The 12,576-nt window shown below is 48.6% G+C and overlaps 1 protein-coding gene across 1 annotated transcript in view; it reads left to right on the top strand.

Moving 5' to 3' along the window:
* The first annotated feature begins 212 nt into the window (after window positions 1-212).
* Window positions 213-12,576, top strand: part of LOC111858614 (uncharacterized) — a 142,900-nt gene continuing 130,536 nt past the window's right edge. Inside the window, exon 1 of the mRNA XM_023840542.2 lies at window positions 213-336. The gene's annotated coding sequence lies outside the window, so the exon portion shown is untranslated. The remainder of the gene's footprint in view (window positions 337-12,576) is intronic.

The following is a 12,576-nucleotide window of genomic DNA, read 5'->3' as shown; positions in this document are numbered from 1 at the left end:
CACGGGGCTGAAAGTGGCCCTGGCGGTCCACGTCATTAATTTCTACTTCCATATGATACCCCTGTCCCTACACAACAGCCCAGGCGGGTCTCACATGCTGCCTAGGTGGCCTCTGTGTGTCACACTCCTCTATTCACTATCGTTTGCCACGGCTGCCACTGCCCCAGTCACTGTTCGCCATTTGGCTAATTAAGCTCCTTATGTCCGCAGCCATCCACGGCGCAGCGCGAGGTGACAGAATGCCAGTGGATCATCACCCTGGAAGGATCTAGCCCAGCACTGGCCGAGTGTGACCGCCACTGCCTCACTGCCAGTCTCAGCTGGCTTCTTCATCCTGTGAGTGATGGAATTATGGTAAACACTGTTATTACTGAAAGCACTCTTAAGTTCTGCTTGCTCAAATCTGAGGAGTTTGTCTTGAAAATTCAGAGCTCTAACTATATCTGCGGTCTTGACCATAGAGCTGAAGTTTAGGCCCATCTGTGGACGTCAGACACTTTCAGGTTAAACTGTGAGCCATTTATGAATGTTCCCTGTTTGTAACAAGGGCTGTCTGATGGCATTTACCTTCTCGTCCCAAAGTGTTTTGTCAATAAGAGCCTGGTCTTGCTTGCCTGGTGGATCCATGTGTCCCACTGGGATCACTGGCCCAGTAAGATCTCCAGGTTGTTCTACATAACTCCATCGAATAAGGCCCTGCTTAGTTCATTAATATTTTTGTATGTAAAACGGTCTCATATATTAGGAAGATATGGAGCGTAATTTGAGAGAGTTTCCCGGGGCCTGTCAGCGGAAATGGCACTTCTGATATTACAGGACGGAAAAAGACATCCGTGTATGATGAGGTGTCTGCCATAAGGGTGTTTATCTTACGCTACGTTGCATCACATAAGTCACACCACAAGGGGTTTCTCCTCTTTTTTTGTGGTGAGATATTCCACAAAAGCCGATCAGGTCAAACAGCTGGATAAGTGGGTTAGCCCCAAGCACCCCCCAAATCTGGCCTCTAACGGCCACGCCCCCTGCTGCAGGAGTGCTGTGAGAGCCAGCATTGTGCCTGCTCTGTGTTCCACCGGGGGGCAAAGTAATAGCTCTAACAGTGTAAGATCGGGCCTTTCTCAGACGCGTATTGATCTGCAAACTACCTGTTGTGACAACAAGGCTTATCTTTGTCACATCTACTTACCACTGGCAAACACACAAACACGGGCACCTGGCAGTATCTATGGACAGTATTTTTTATAATATATTTTTAAAGAGCGTGCTGGAGTATTACAGTACTCAGCTGACTCCTGCACTGGGGTGCCTCATGTAGCTGTTTAGTGGCCATTTTGATCCAGTTACATTAGTCGTTTAAGGTCTAAAGAACCATGATCTTCATTAACCTTGGCTTTCCAATGTATAGCTGAATGTGATGCACACTTCTAATCTGGGCTGCTAACGTACTTTGGTCACTGTATTATTGTCAGATATTGCTTTCTGCTCCCCCCGCCCCACACTAATTAAGCTTGGAGTACAACCTCAGGTTCTTCTATAAGCTATCATCATTTTAAATTTATTTTGATTGATTTGTGTCAGCTTTAAGTATGCTTTCTGGCAGATCGATAAATAAAGATCAATACTTTAATGTTTTCTTCAGAACCTTTATTAAAAAATAGATTGGCTATAAAGAGGGCTGAATTACTGGATGGCTCTGACTGCTTCCAATGCATGTCAGCTGGAATCTAATTGAACAACATTGAACCATTTGAGATTAGATGAGGGATGGGGGAGAGCTGGACAGGGGCCGAGTGGGAATGTCCAAGAACGGCTTATTATTTACCTGGGCAATGGAGACAGGAAGGGAGACGGAAGATCAGTGCCGAGTGGGCAAAGCCATATTTCTGCTACTCGCTGAGCATTATTTATTTAGGAGGCGACCTTATCGGGGGGCACTTATGCTGCTCGCCGTTTACCTTTTTAAAGGATGTTTGCTGAACGTCTCAGGTCAAATCACCTTAAGTGTCAGGAGACGACATCGTGACTTGAACCCATGGCCTCCTGGTGCTCCGGTCCACTTCCATCTCATTGCTGGTGGTAGTGGAGGCCTGGACATGCGTGACAGTACTTCTCTGAGATGCGGGGCTTGGCTGCTGTTGCGCCAAGCCTTGGCCTGCCGCAGGTTCTTTGTGCTGGCCGCCGCTGGCGCCGGATGCTGTTGGTGCGCAGCGCGTTGGCTGCAGCGGAGGGCCCGGCCCGCAGCTGCGGGCTGATAGCCGGGACAGCTGTGCTCCCTGGCCCAGCCGGAGCCCATGGGGGGTGGCCAGGTTAACGCCACAGAGGCCATTGCCCCACATCTTCCTCTAATAGCCCCAGTTTGACCCCGCCCCACTCTCCTCTGGTGATTAATGGCGCGGGATTGCCTGCGGCCAAGGAGGAGACCACCGCCAAGACTGCAGGGCTGCTGGAGCCGGTGCAGAGCCTCCTGCTGTCGCTGGAGCTGGCCACACCGAACTTGCTGCCAGCACACGTACACATCCAGCGGGACTCGCTCACCACATCGATCTGACAGCCTGATTGAGTCTGTGGGCCCGACCCATTGATTAGGACGCTGAGGTTTAGCCATGCAAAGTGGCAGCTTCAGTGCATCAAACTCTCCCTGTTTGGTAGATGCTGTGCGTCATTCTTAGTGATATAAAAATGTGAGAGTGGATGTATACATGTATATTCAATTCAATTTATGTAGAGCCTTTCACAACAGAGTTGCCGAAAGCCACTTGACAAGACTATGCGGTAGTCTATTACTACATCATTTATACAGAATGGTGCATAAAAGAGGGAAAAATGGAAAGAAAGAAAGCTAGATGACAATGGAGGAGAGGAACCAAAAACTCCTGAGCTGGGAGACAAAAGCCTTTCGGGGTCCAAGGTCGACTGGCTCCCCAAACCCCCCCGGCATGATAACATTGTAGGAAACAGAGGAAATGGGCCTGCTTTGATAAAAGCAAAGTGCGAACTGTGCATCCATCTGTGAGCCAGTTCTCTGCACAGGTGCATGTTAGCCAACAGATCGCAGGCTGCAGCCACAATGTCACAGTTCTTAAGCCACGTATGTGTCAAACTTTTTGAATTACTGCATGCTTGATATAACGTATGTGCAGCTATATTTATATGCACATGAGGCGGCGAGCATGCGCCAGTGTGAGCCTGTGTTGCTGACTTATCCTGCGAGCGCATTTGTTTCCCTCAACCTTTGTTGTGCCGTGTCCTTAGCGGCTCCCCAGCGAGAACACCTGCACTCCCAGGTGGGGACAGGTGGCCGCCTCTGACAGCCTGGGCATGCTGACCCCACACTGCTACCGCGGCAACAGCGGGGACAGTCCCTCTCTGCCTCGGCGTTAGCTGGCTCTGCTGTCTGCTTTGCTGCGTCGTCAAGAAAGAGCTCGGGCTGCCTGGAGTCCTGCTTTAGGGAGCACCGCCAAACATTTGTACGCATCTCACGCCGACCACTACAAAACTTATTCATGATGTAATGCTTAATAAAATACAGCATTTACCCCAGAAATAAAAAGCAATTCTTGCGTTAATCAAAGTTTTGGATGGATTGTGCTCCTTTCAAATCGCGTGTGTTTGTCAGACGTGCCAGTGGGCGAATCGATAGCAGCATCAAACAGGCCATTGGCTGGTTTGATCACGCTCTAGCAGCAAAAGCCCGTACCGGCCTGTGTTTCAGGATGTTCCCAGGCGCCTAAGCCCTCTGCTGCGCTGACACGGATCAGACGCCTTTCGTTCAGCCCTGCTTAGGATTCCGGCCTGCACCAACCCCGCTCGTTTGTGCAAAGGAACCATTCCAGTTGAGAAAAGCGGTCGTCCCCAGTCAGGATGACCTGCGGCGATTGACTGCGAGGCTGCTTTTTAATGCAGGGGTGTTTTACAGGCGGTCTGTTTGCTGTGAGGGTTTTCGCCGCGAAGCTGTCTCCAGCGAGGCCGCTGCGAGGAGCCTAAATGTGAAATCCACAGACTGTTTAGCTTTAGCTGCTTGACTGTGAGCTCGTTTACTGTGAGGGTGTCTGCAGTCACACTCCGTGAAGCTCCTGCAGGCTGCAGGGCTTCGCTTCAGGGCCAGAACAGACCTGCCTGTTTTCAAGCGTCTCTGCCTGCAGCGAGCAGAGAGCAGTTTGGCTGAGCTTGTTGCAGAGGTTTCGGCTCACATTTCCCGAACAGGTTAAGCTGGTGAGGACGTTCAGAGACACGACCTATGGGCTGTAGTGCATTTTGTTGTAATGGTGTCCCAGTTGCCTTGTCAGAAATCAGTTTGAGTTCAGAGCCGGTTTGCACGAGGAGGTCAAGGCTCCAGCAGCCTAAATATTTTATCTTCAGTACTCGTCTGGGGCTTTTAAAGGAGAAAGCCGGCCTGTTTTCGCATTTCCCTGCCACTCCGACATGATTGGCTCGGCCTCTTAGCCAGTCCAGGTCAGGGCCGGGTTAAAATCAATTACAATCAATTATTAAGAGTCTTGTGTAGCTTTCCAAAGTTAAAAAGGGAGCCAGTTGGTAAAGTCTACACTGTTGTGAGTGCATTTTTATTTATTCAATTGTCTTTTTTACTTGGGACAGCAAACACTCAGGACCCACTGTGACCTCTCAAAAGTATTTATTATTACTTTTTCGTTTCATGCAGGACGTGTTTGAAAAGTCAGTGCATACGTTTGTCTTATTTCTGAGGGATCTGTCGAACGCTTCGGAGTCTTTGGGAAGCGAGGCCATCAGGATAGTGGTTTGGCTCTCTGGCCTTGCGGGCACGGCAACACACGCCTCAGACTCATCTATCGTTGTTCATTTTCTTAACGGAGAGAGCGGTGTGCAGCGTGCCGCACAGCAACAGCACCCCGGCGAGTACATCCTACAAAGCATGCTTAACCCATTCGAGTGTCCATCCATCCATCCTGTTACTGCTTATGAAGCACTGGCTCGCGAGGGGGGCCCGGAGCCCATCCCAGACAGGCAGGGGAGTGCTTGGGATGGGACACCAGCAGTTTGTTGTGTCTCGCAATGCTTTGCCTTATGCCTTAGCAGCAGATTCACCGTGCGCTGTCTGGCTTGGATACCAGAAGCAAGGGGCCTATAGGGCTGGGCTACATGGTTGATTTGAAGCTGATTTCGGCTGCTAGCTCCTTTCTGGGCATTTGGAGGCTGCCAGGACATTTGTTAAAATTTTTATTTGCTTTCTCAGTTTTGATAGAAGCGCAGATTGGATTTTCCCGGAGCCCAGAGAAGGCAGCTGCTTCCACGAACCGGGCCACGACTCGCTCTTGGCGCCTGTTCACTCGGTGAGCGCTGCAGCCGCCGCGGCCCTTTGATGCTGCTCTTTGATTGGCTTATCGGGTTCACAGCCCACGGCCGCGCTGGCCTTTAGTTAAAAGGGAAGGCGGGTCGGCCAATCGATCGAGCGGCCCGGCGGCCCCCGCGGACAGCCTGGAAGACGACGTGCTCAGCTGGTCAGTCAGTGGCCCCGCCTCCCCATCAGTGGCTCTTCCATTGGCCCTCCATGGTGGGGGTGGGGCTTGGCTGCTTAGCCCAGCTGCGCCCAGCTCGGCTCTGTAGCTGCTTACTGAGGCAGGTGAGGCCTTCACCTCTCCATTCAGCAGAGATTCAGTAGTGGAGTCACTCTCAGTGTACCACACATGGGCATAGCCAGGAGGGTCCTGGGTCCTGAGTCTTACTGGATGAAGGTTGTTGCCGGATTGTTAATTTCAATTTGATTGGCAGTGCCGGTTTCTAATTTGTTACAACCGGAAAGGCTAATGTTCCAATTTGTCACGATTGGTGTTCAGGCTGCATGCTAATCAGCCGTGCTAGCGTTCTTTATGCGTGGGCTGCCGCGCTCGTGCCCGGTGCTGGGTTCCCACGTGCTGACGAGCGGGCTTTTAGCCTACCGCGTACCCGCTGACTGTTATTGATGAACACTCATCCGGAGAGGGAAGACACAGTGGACAAGAACCATTTTACAGTAAAAAAAAAAAAAATCAGACGAGGGGCTCTGAGAACGCAGCTTTAATTAAGCCCAAGTGGAGCGGCTGCCTGTCCCCGGTTAGCGGCCGGGCGGGCAGCTGACAGGGCCAGGGCCGGGCGGCGGCGCCAGTTTCCACAGATCGCTAATGAAGAGCTCTGCCGCCATCCATCCATCGCAGAGAGCGCCGTCCAGGGGATTACCCCCAACCCCCCGCTTGTGCTGCAGAACGCCGAATTAATCCGAAATCTCGGCGATTAAACGAATCCCCAGAGCTTGCTTAATTAACCTAATAAAAGTACTAATAGAACCATTTCCAAAGGTAAATTTAATTTACTTGTCAGGATTGTACATAAATAGGAGTAAGGACCGTGGGCACTTAGCCGTCCCTGTTAGCATGCAGGCTCGGAAGGAATAAATAACAGCCATTTACATCTTCACTCGATTCCGCCTCCTGTCCCTAGCTCTGGTCAAGTCATTATGGGGAGAGAGACGGGGGGAGAGGGGAGATGGAGAGAGAGAGACTGGAGAGAGAAACAGTGAGAGAAGAGAGTGTGAGGGAGAGCTAGAGAGGGGAGAGAGAGAGAGAGACAGGAAAGGGAGAGAGAGAGCACACGAGAGGGAGAGAGCGGAGATGGAGAGAGAAACAGTGAGAGGAGAGAGAGGGAGAGCTAGAGAGGGGAGATGGAGAGAGAGACAGGGACTGGAGAGGGAGAGATACAAGGACAGGAGATGGAGAGAGACAGGACAGGGAGAGAGAGACAGGGACAGAAGAGAGGGAGAGCTAGAGAGGGGAGATGGAGAGAGAGGGACAGGGGAGGGAGGGACAATAAAGGGAGAGGGGAGATATAGAGAGAGGGGAAGCTGGAGAGGGAGAGCTAGAGAGGGGAGATAGAGAGACAGGACAGGGAGAGAGAGACAGGGACAGAAGAGAGGGAGAGCTAGAGAGGGGAGATGGAAAGAGAGGGACGGGGGGGGGACAATAGAGGGAGAGCTAGAGAGGGGAGATGTAGAGAGAGGGAGAGCTGGAGAGGGGAAATAGAGAGAGAGAGGGACGGGAGAAGGAGAGATGTAACCTGACCAGAGATTAGTGCCACGTCTGCGAGAAGGGAGACATTCACGTTTCAAAGCACGTCCTCCCCCGTGTTCTCGACCCGCTAATAGGGGAAATAATGTTTAAACGAATTAGGTTTGATTAAGAAGATTGCTACCCTTTTTATTTTAATAGGGGTTTAAACAAATGTAGTTGGCATGGAATAACCATAAAAACTTACTGACAGGAACTTTTCCCTCTCGTTTACAGCAGTGTTCTACAAGAGCCGTTAGACTCCTCTCATTACTGCCCCCCCAATGACTGTGTAATGACCCGCAATCATTTGTAAGTGAATAACTATTAAAAGCATTTCCAGCGCAGAGGATGCTTTTAAAGTCAAATTAAAGCACGTGGGAGGCAGGTCTCTACTCTGCTTATTATGGATATATAAGACGGATAAAAATCTCATCATTTTTTACAGCCGAGGATACGATGTTATCAGAGGATCGGGCCGTAGTGAATAACAATCACAGCATTTGTGCTCCGGCGATTCGCCTGGGGCGCGGGGGGGGGAGGGGGGGGAGACTTGCTGGCGTTAGGCGAGATGGGAGCTGGCAGCGGGGGTCCATGCATGAGGCCTGCCCTCGCTCCCTGCTGGCTCACTGCATTCTCGGCATGATAATCATACAACATGTTACATGTATGTTTAACCAGAGGAGTGGATTGATATGTCTGCAGTATATGATCCTATAATGGGTAAATCAGCAGAAGATGCTTGGATGGATCCATATGAACATTTATATGTAATGTGTGTGTGTGTGCGTGTGTGTGTGCATGTGTGTGTGTGTGTGCGTGTGTGTGTGTGTGCGCGCGTGTGTGTGTGTTTATGTGTGTGTGTGTGTGCGTGCGTGTGTGCGTGTGTGTTTATGTGTGTGTGTGTGTTTATGTGTGTGTGCGTGTGTGTGTGTGCGTGTGTGTGTGTTTATGTCTGTGTGTGTGCGCGCGCGTGTGTGTGTGTGTGTTTATGTGTGTGTGCGTGCGCGTGTGCGTGTGTGTGTGTGTGTGTGTATACATGCACATTTATATACAGGGGTGTAGCTAGAAATTCTGGGCCCCCTGGCAAACTGCCAGCCTTGGGGTTTTGCTGAGCAAAGGGCTCTAAAAATTGCCGGGCTCCCTGAATCTGTCAGGGTGTCCATATCCCCAACGTCCTTGTATGTATACATGGTGGCCTCATGTCGCCACGGATTCCCACCCTCAGCTTTGTGTTTACATGCCCCCTCTCTGCTTGTGCAGATTTCCTCCAAACATTCTGTTGAGTGGATCAATGTCTCTGAATTGGCCCCAGTATATGAGTGTTAGTGCCCTGTGATGAACTCCCCATCCAGGGTCGTCCCCTGTCTCGTCCCCTGTCTCGTCCCCTGTCATGTCCCCTGTCTCGTCCCCTATCTCGTCCCCTGTCTTGTCCCCTGTCTTGCCTGGCATAAGTGCTGGGTTTACTGCATGAGATGGAAGATGGATGGATGGACATTTGTGTGACATTTCTATGCTTCAGAACACATGAACACTATAACTTTCCTTCCTTAAATCTCCTACCATGGTAAAGAAATTAACTCAGCGATTAAATCGTAATTCTGCAACTGTTTACTAGAGTATGGTTGTAATATAATTTAAAAATAGACGTGCCTTCTCCCAGAAATTAATAAATGCAATTTATAAGGAATGTTAACTAACAATTTAATGCTTTGTGGGCAGCAGCCAAACTGATTAAATAATAATTAGACCAACTTGCCAGTGAAAGGGGTTTGACACCAGCATGTGAAGTGAGCTCAGCTAATCCCCTGTTATGGGTGTAGCACACGAGGAAGCCGTGAGAGGCGCACGGGCTTGATTATGCCGTTTTGCCAGCTCACGTGTTCACCAGCGGTCAGCAAAAGGCTGGTGGGGAGCGGTGTTAGGCGGCCTGAGAAGACTGGGATGGGGCATCGCCATGCACTGCTACTGTGGCTATTACCCGCCTTTGCCTCCTGCACAGTCCACATTTTATGGAATTTAAAACACTCTTCACATTCAGCCTCAGTGCGGCCTAATCAATATTTTTTTATTAGCAACAGTTTAACCAAGAGAAGGAAGGTCATGTTACCAATTATCTGTTTGATACGCACATGCGGACAGACTACTGAGCACCCGTAACTCTGTTACGGTCACGCATCGGGGGGAGGGGGGGGTCGGAGGGGGAGGAAAATTTCACAGCCACAGGCCAGTCACAGCGACACAATGTGGACACTCTTTTAGCAATACTGTACAGTAACCCAGCGCGGAACTTGAAGATGACAAGTGCTGTTGGTGCTCTGGAAATAGACATCAGTGCTTTACGTCTCTGGATTATATCGAGGGATTGCTTTATCATTGGTTTTTTTTTTTTTTTTTTGAGTGTTATGTTCTTTCAGATTCACTTCAGTGCTGTCGGGTCACTTTAAGCGGAGGCTGGATGTAGTTGACACAGGATTACAAGTTTCCGTTTCGAATTTCGGTGTGAGTCAGCCCTATTTTTTTTTACCTGGGAATCTGATTGGGTTCTTCTGCAGATGCTTACTGGGTGAAACATCAGCATGTGTACCTGCTTTTAGAATGCAGCACCCAGACTAACGTAGAAAGAGTAAGCAGCTGTGCTGTGCTATTGCGGTTACAACTGAGCACAGCCGAGGGAGGGACATGCCAGTGATGATTCCTCAAGGTGATCCCTAGTGGTATATTAGAGTTCGGTTTCTTGCTCATTATTGATGATGTCATTTACATCCAACACTGTTACATCATAGTCAAAGTGTGACATCATCCACCATGGCCACACTGTTCTGTTTTGACATCATGCAGCCTTAAGCCTTGGGTGTTTCTCAGTATGAGTATTTGACTGTACTTGTGTTCTTGTGTACCCATTTTACGTCATCTTCCACTGCCAAAGATAAGTTCCAATACTGAAGAACAGAAGTACAGAGGACAGTAAACATCCCAGGATGTCATTCTTGCCCCTCCCCAAATATCAAGGATACATCAGTTGCATCCTTGCCAAACGAGATCCCATGACTCATTGCGCCCCAGGTTTGTTCTTGGAAGCCGAGTAAGCAAGACCACTCTTGCCAAGACCACAAATACCATCTTTGCGCTCTTGGTATTGAGAAACACCCCTTCTTTCCTCCTAAAAACATGACATCATCCACTGCAGCCACTGTTTTCTGGTTAAACATCATGCAGCTTGGTGGCACTGTGGCTTAGTGGTTAGTGTTGTTGCCTCACACCTTCAGAGTTGAAGGTGTGAATCCCACCTTCAGTGTGCGTATGTGTGGTGTTTGCATGTTCTTCCTGTGTCGTGCAGGTTTCTGCTGGGTATTCTGTTTGTTTTTTCCCTGAGCTTGAAGACAGACATGTTATTTGATGGCTCTTGATTTCCGTAACATTTGTGTGTGAATGTATCCCAGCCTTGTGCCTTGTGCACAGCCGCAAGACCCCCTGTGTCCCTGACCAGATAAGCATTTAAAAGATGGATGGACAGCATACAGCCTTATACTCTCTCCTACTAGCATCAAGTCATCATCCAGAATATACTGCCCTCTCTCTTAGTCTTTGAAGTACTTTCCTCTTAAAGATGTCTCAGCAGAACTGACAAGTTGGATGGACTGATAGGTCCCTAATGATTTCTTCGGACAGGCCTAGTGTTGCGTCTCAATTCTATTCAAGTGTTTAAATCTTCTCTTTCCCCACTTTTTTGATGGCAGTGCTTACAGATTCACACTGGGACTCTGGGAGTGTGTGACATGAATGTTTCTGCAAGGCACTCTGATCAAGCGCCGATCTGCTTGTAAGGAATCTGTCTTCTGTCTGTTCCCCTCATTTGGCCACATGGGCACAAGTTTATGCTAATGACCCTTTGGGCAGTTGCTAAATGATTCTGAACGGATGTAGCATGTATTAGCACTGATGTTTATGTGCTTTCTGTTGTTATTATATTAGATTATATTATGTTACAGTGGATATTCCGTTTGAGACAATGGGAAAAAGGAGAGTAAAAACAACTGTGTAGAGTAGAATGTGGAAATTGGAACAAACACTTGTGCTCAGTAAATTTGCTTAGAAATGTATGTAAATGTGTCACATCAAAAGAATGCCAATGTGTTTTGCAATAAAAAAAAAATCGTCTTTATAGTCATTGTTACTTCGGAAAACAACTTAAGTTTGTCACTGTAGATGTTGGTGCTTGTGTTGTGTTGTGGTGCATGTGCACATGGGGGGGAGGGGGGCAGTGTGAAAGACAGAAGCCTTGTTCTCTCTCTCCGCTGTGAATATACATAATGCTGACCCCTCACTCACACCGCCGGTGTCATGCTGTGAATTCTATCTAGCCAAAAAAAACAACTGGAAATTGTTATGCAAATGATTATGTGGCAAGAATGCTTGTGCTCAAGAAAGCTGGCGTATTTATGCGGATGTGCGCTTTTGTGTGTGTCTGAGCCCTTGTACAGCTGCGTGTGGCGTGGTGGGTGCGCGCGTGTGTGTGTGTGTGTGTGTGTGTGTGTCTGCACTAGATTTAAAGAGATGCTCTGTTTGTTCAGTACATCACAAATGCAGCATGAATTGCTGGAGATGGTGGCATTTTGGGGGTGTCCTGTGTAGTTGCCGGTATTGTTTGTTTGTTGTTTATTGAAGTTCCAGAAATCGATACAGAAGGTCATTCAGTGGCCCTTGGACAAGAGGTGCTACTGAAGTATGTTGGGGGGGTGGGGGTAGCTTGTAAAAGTTTATCCCACCAGTGCAAGATCTGGAAAGAGCAAATAATTGGAGAAACTGCGCTGACACGCGTGACACAGTCTGGAAAATTCAATGCCCATTTTCAGCATGTGCACTTATCGCTCTATAATAATTGATATTAAGTAATAAGTATAATTAAGCATGATAGTATAATTTTGACATTGTGATAATAATAAATCATTTCAAGCCATTTCTAAAACCATTCACAGCAAGCCATGTGGCAAATGGTGAGGCCCAGCACGCATTCTCATGTTGGTGAGGCTGAGGAGGCGTGGCCAGAGTGTAATTACGCCACATGACTGGCTGATGTGGGGCGTGACGAATCTAAACCCTCCTGGAGAGCAGGGAGAGCGTCCCACTTTACCAGTGCTCCCTCACTGTGATTCTTAAAAAGCTTGTTAAGAACTTTCAAGGACCAGGTATGACTCAGAAAAATGGTTATTTATGTAGTTCTGGTCTTTTGTCCTGTTTCTCTTCCATTTCTTTTATTTTTTATTTAGTGCCCCTTGCAGAAGAACGGAACAGATGCTTTGATATCTTACAATTTGGCCGATTGAAACATCAAATGCACGGCGTGTCATTTTTATTTTTTTGCTAGAATGGTTCTTTGTGGCCATAAGCGTCAGTTTCAGTCAGTAGAGGAGTATCCACAGACTGGGGGGTTTACTTGAACACCTGCACAAAACCCGATGTTTGAGCTGATACCCCCCATGGCCTTTCCAAGTCTCCTTTTATGCTGACTTTCTCTTCT

Source organism: Paramormyrops kingsleyae, chromosome 3 (assembly GCF_048594095.1).
Source record: "Paramormyrops kingsleyae isolate MSU_618 chromosome 3, PKINGS_0.4, whole genome shotgun sequence".
NCBI classification, from domain to species: Eukaryota; Metazoa; Chordata; class Actinopteri; order Osteoglossiformes; family Mormyridae; genus Paramormyrops; species Paramormyrops kingsleyae.
This window is presented reverse-complemented; position numbering and strand designations above follow the sequence as displayed.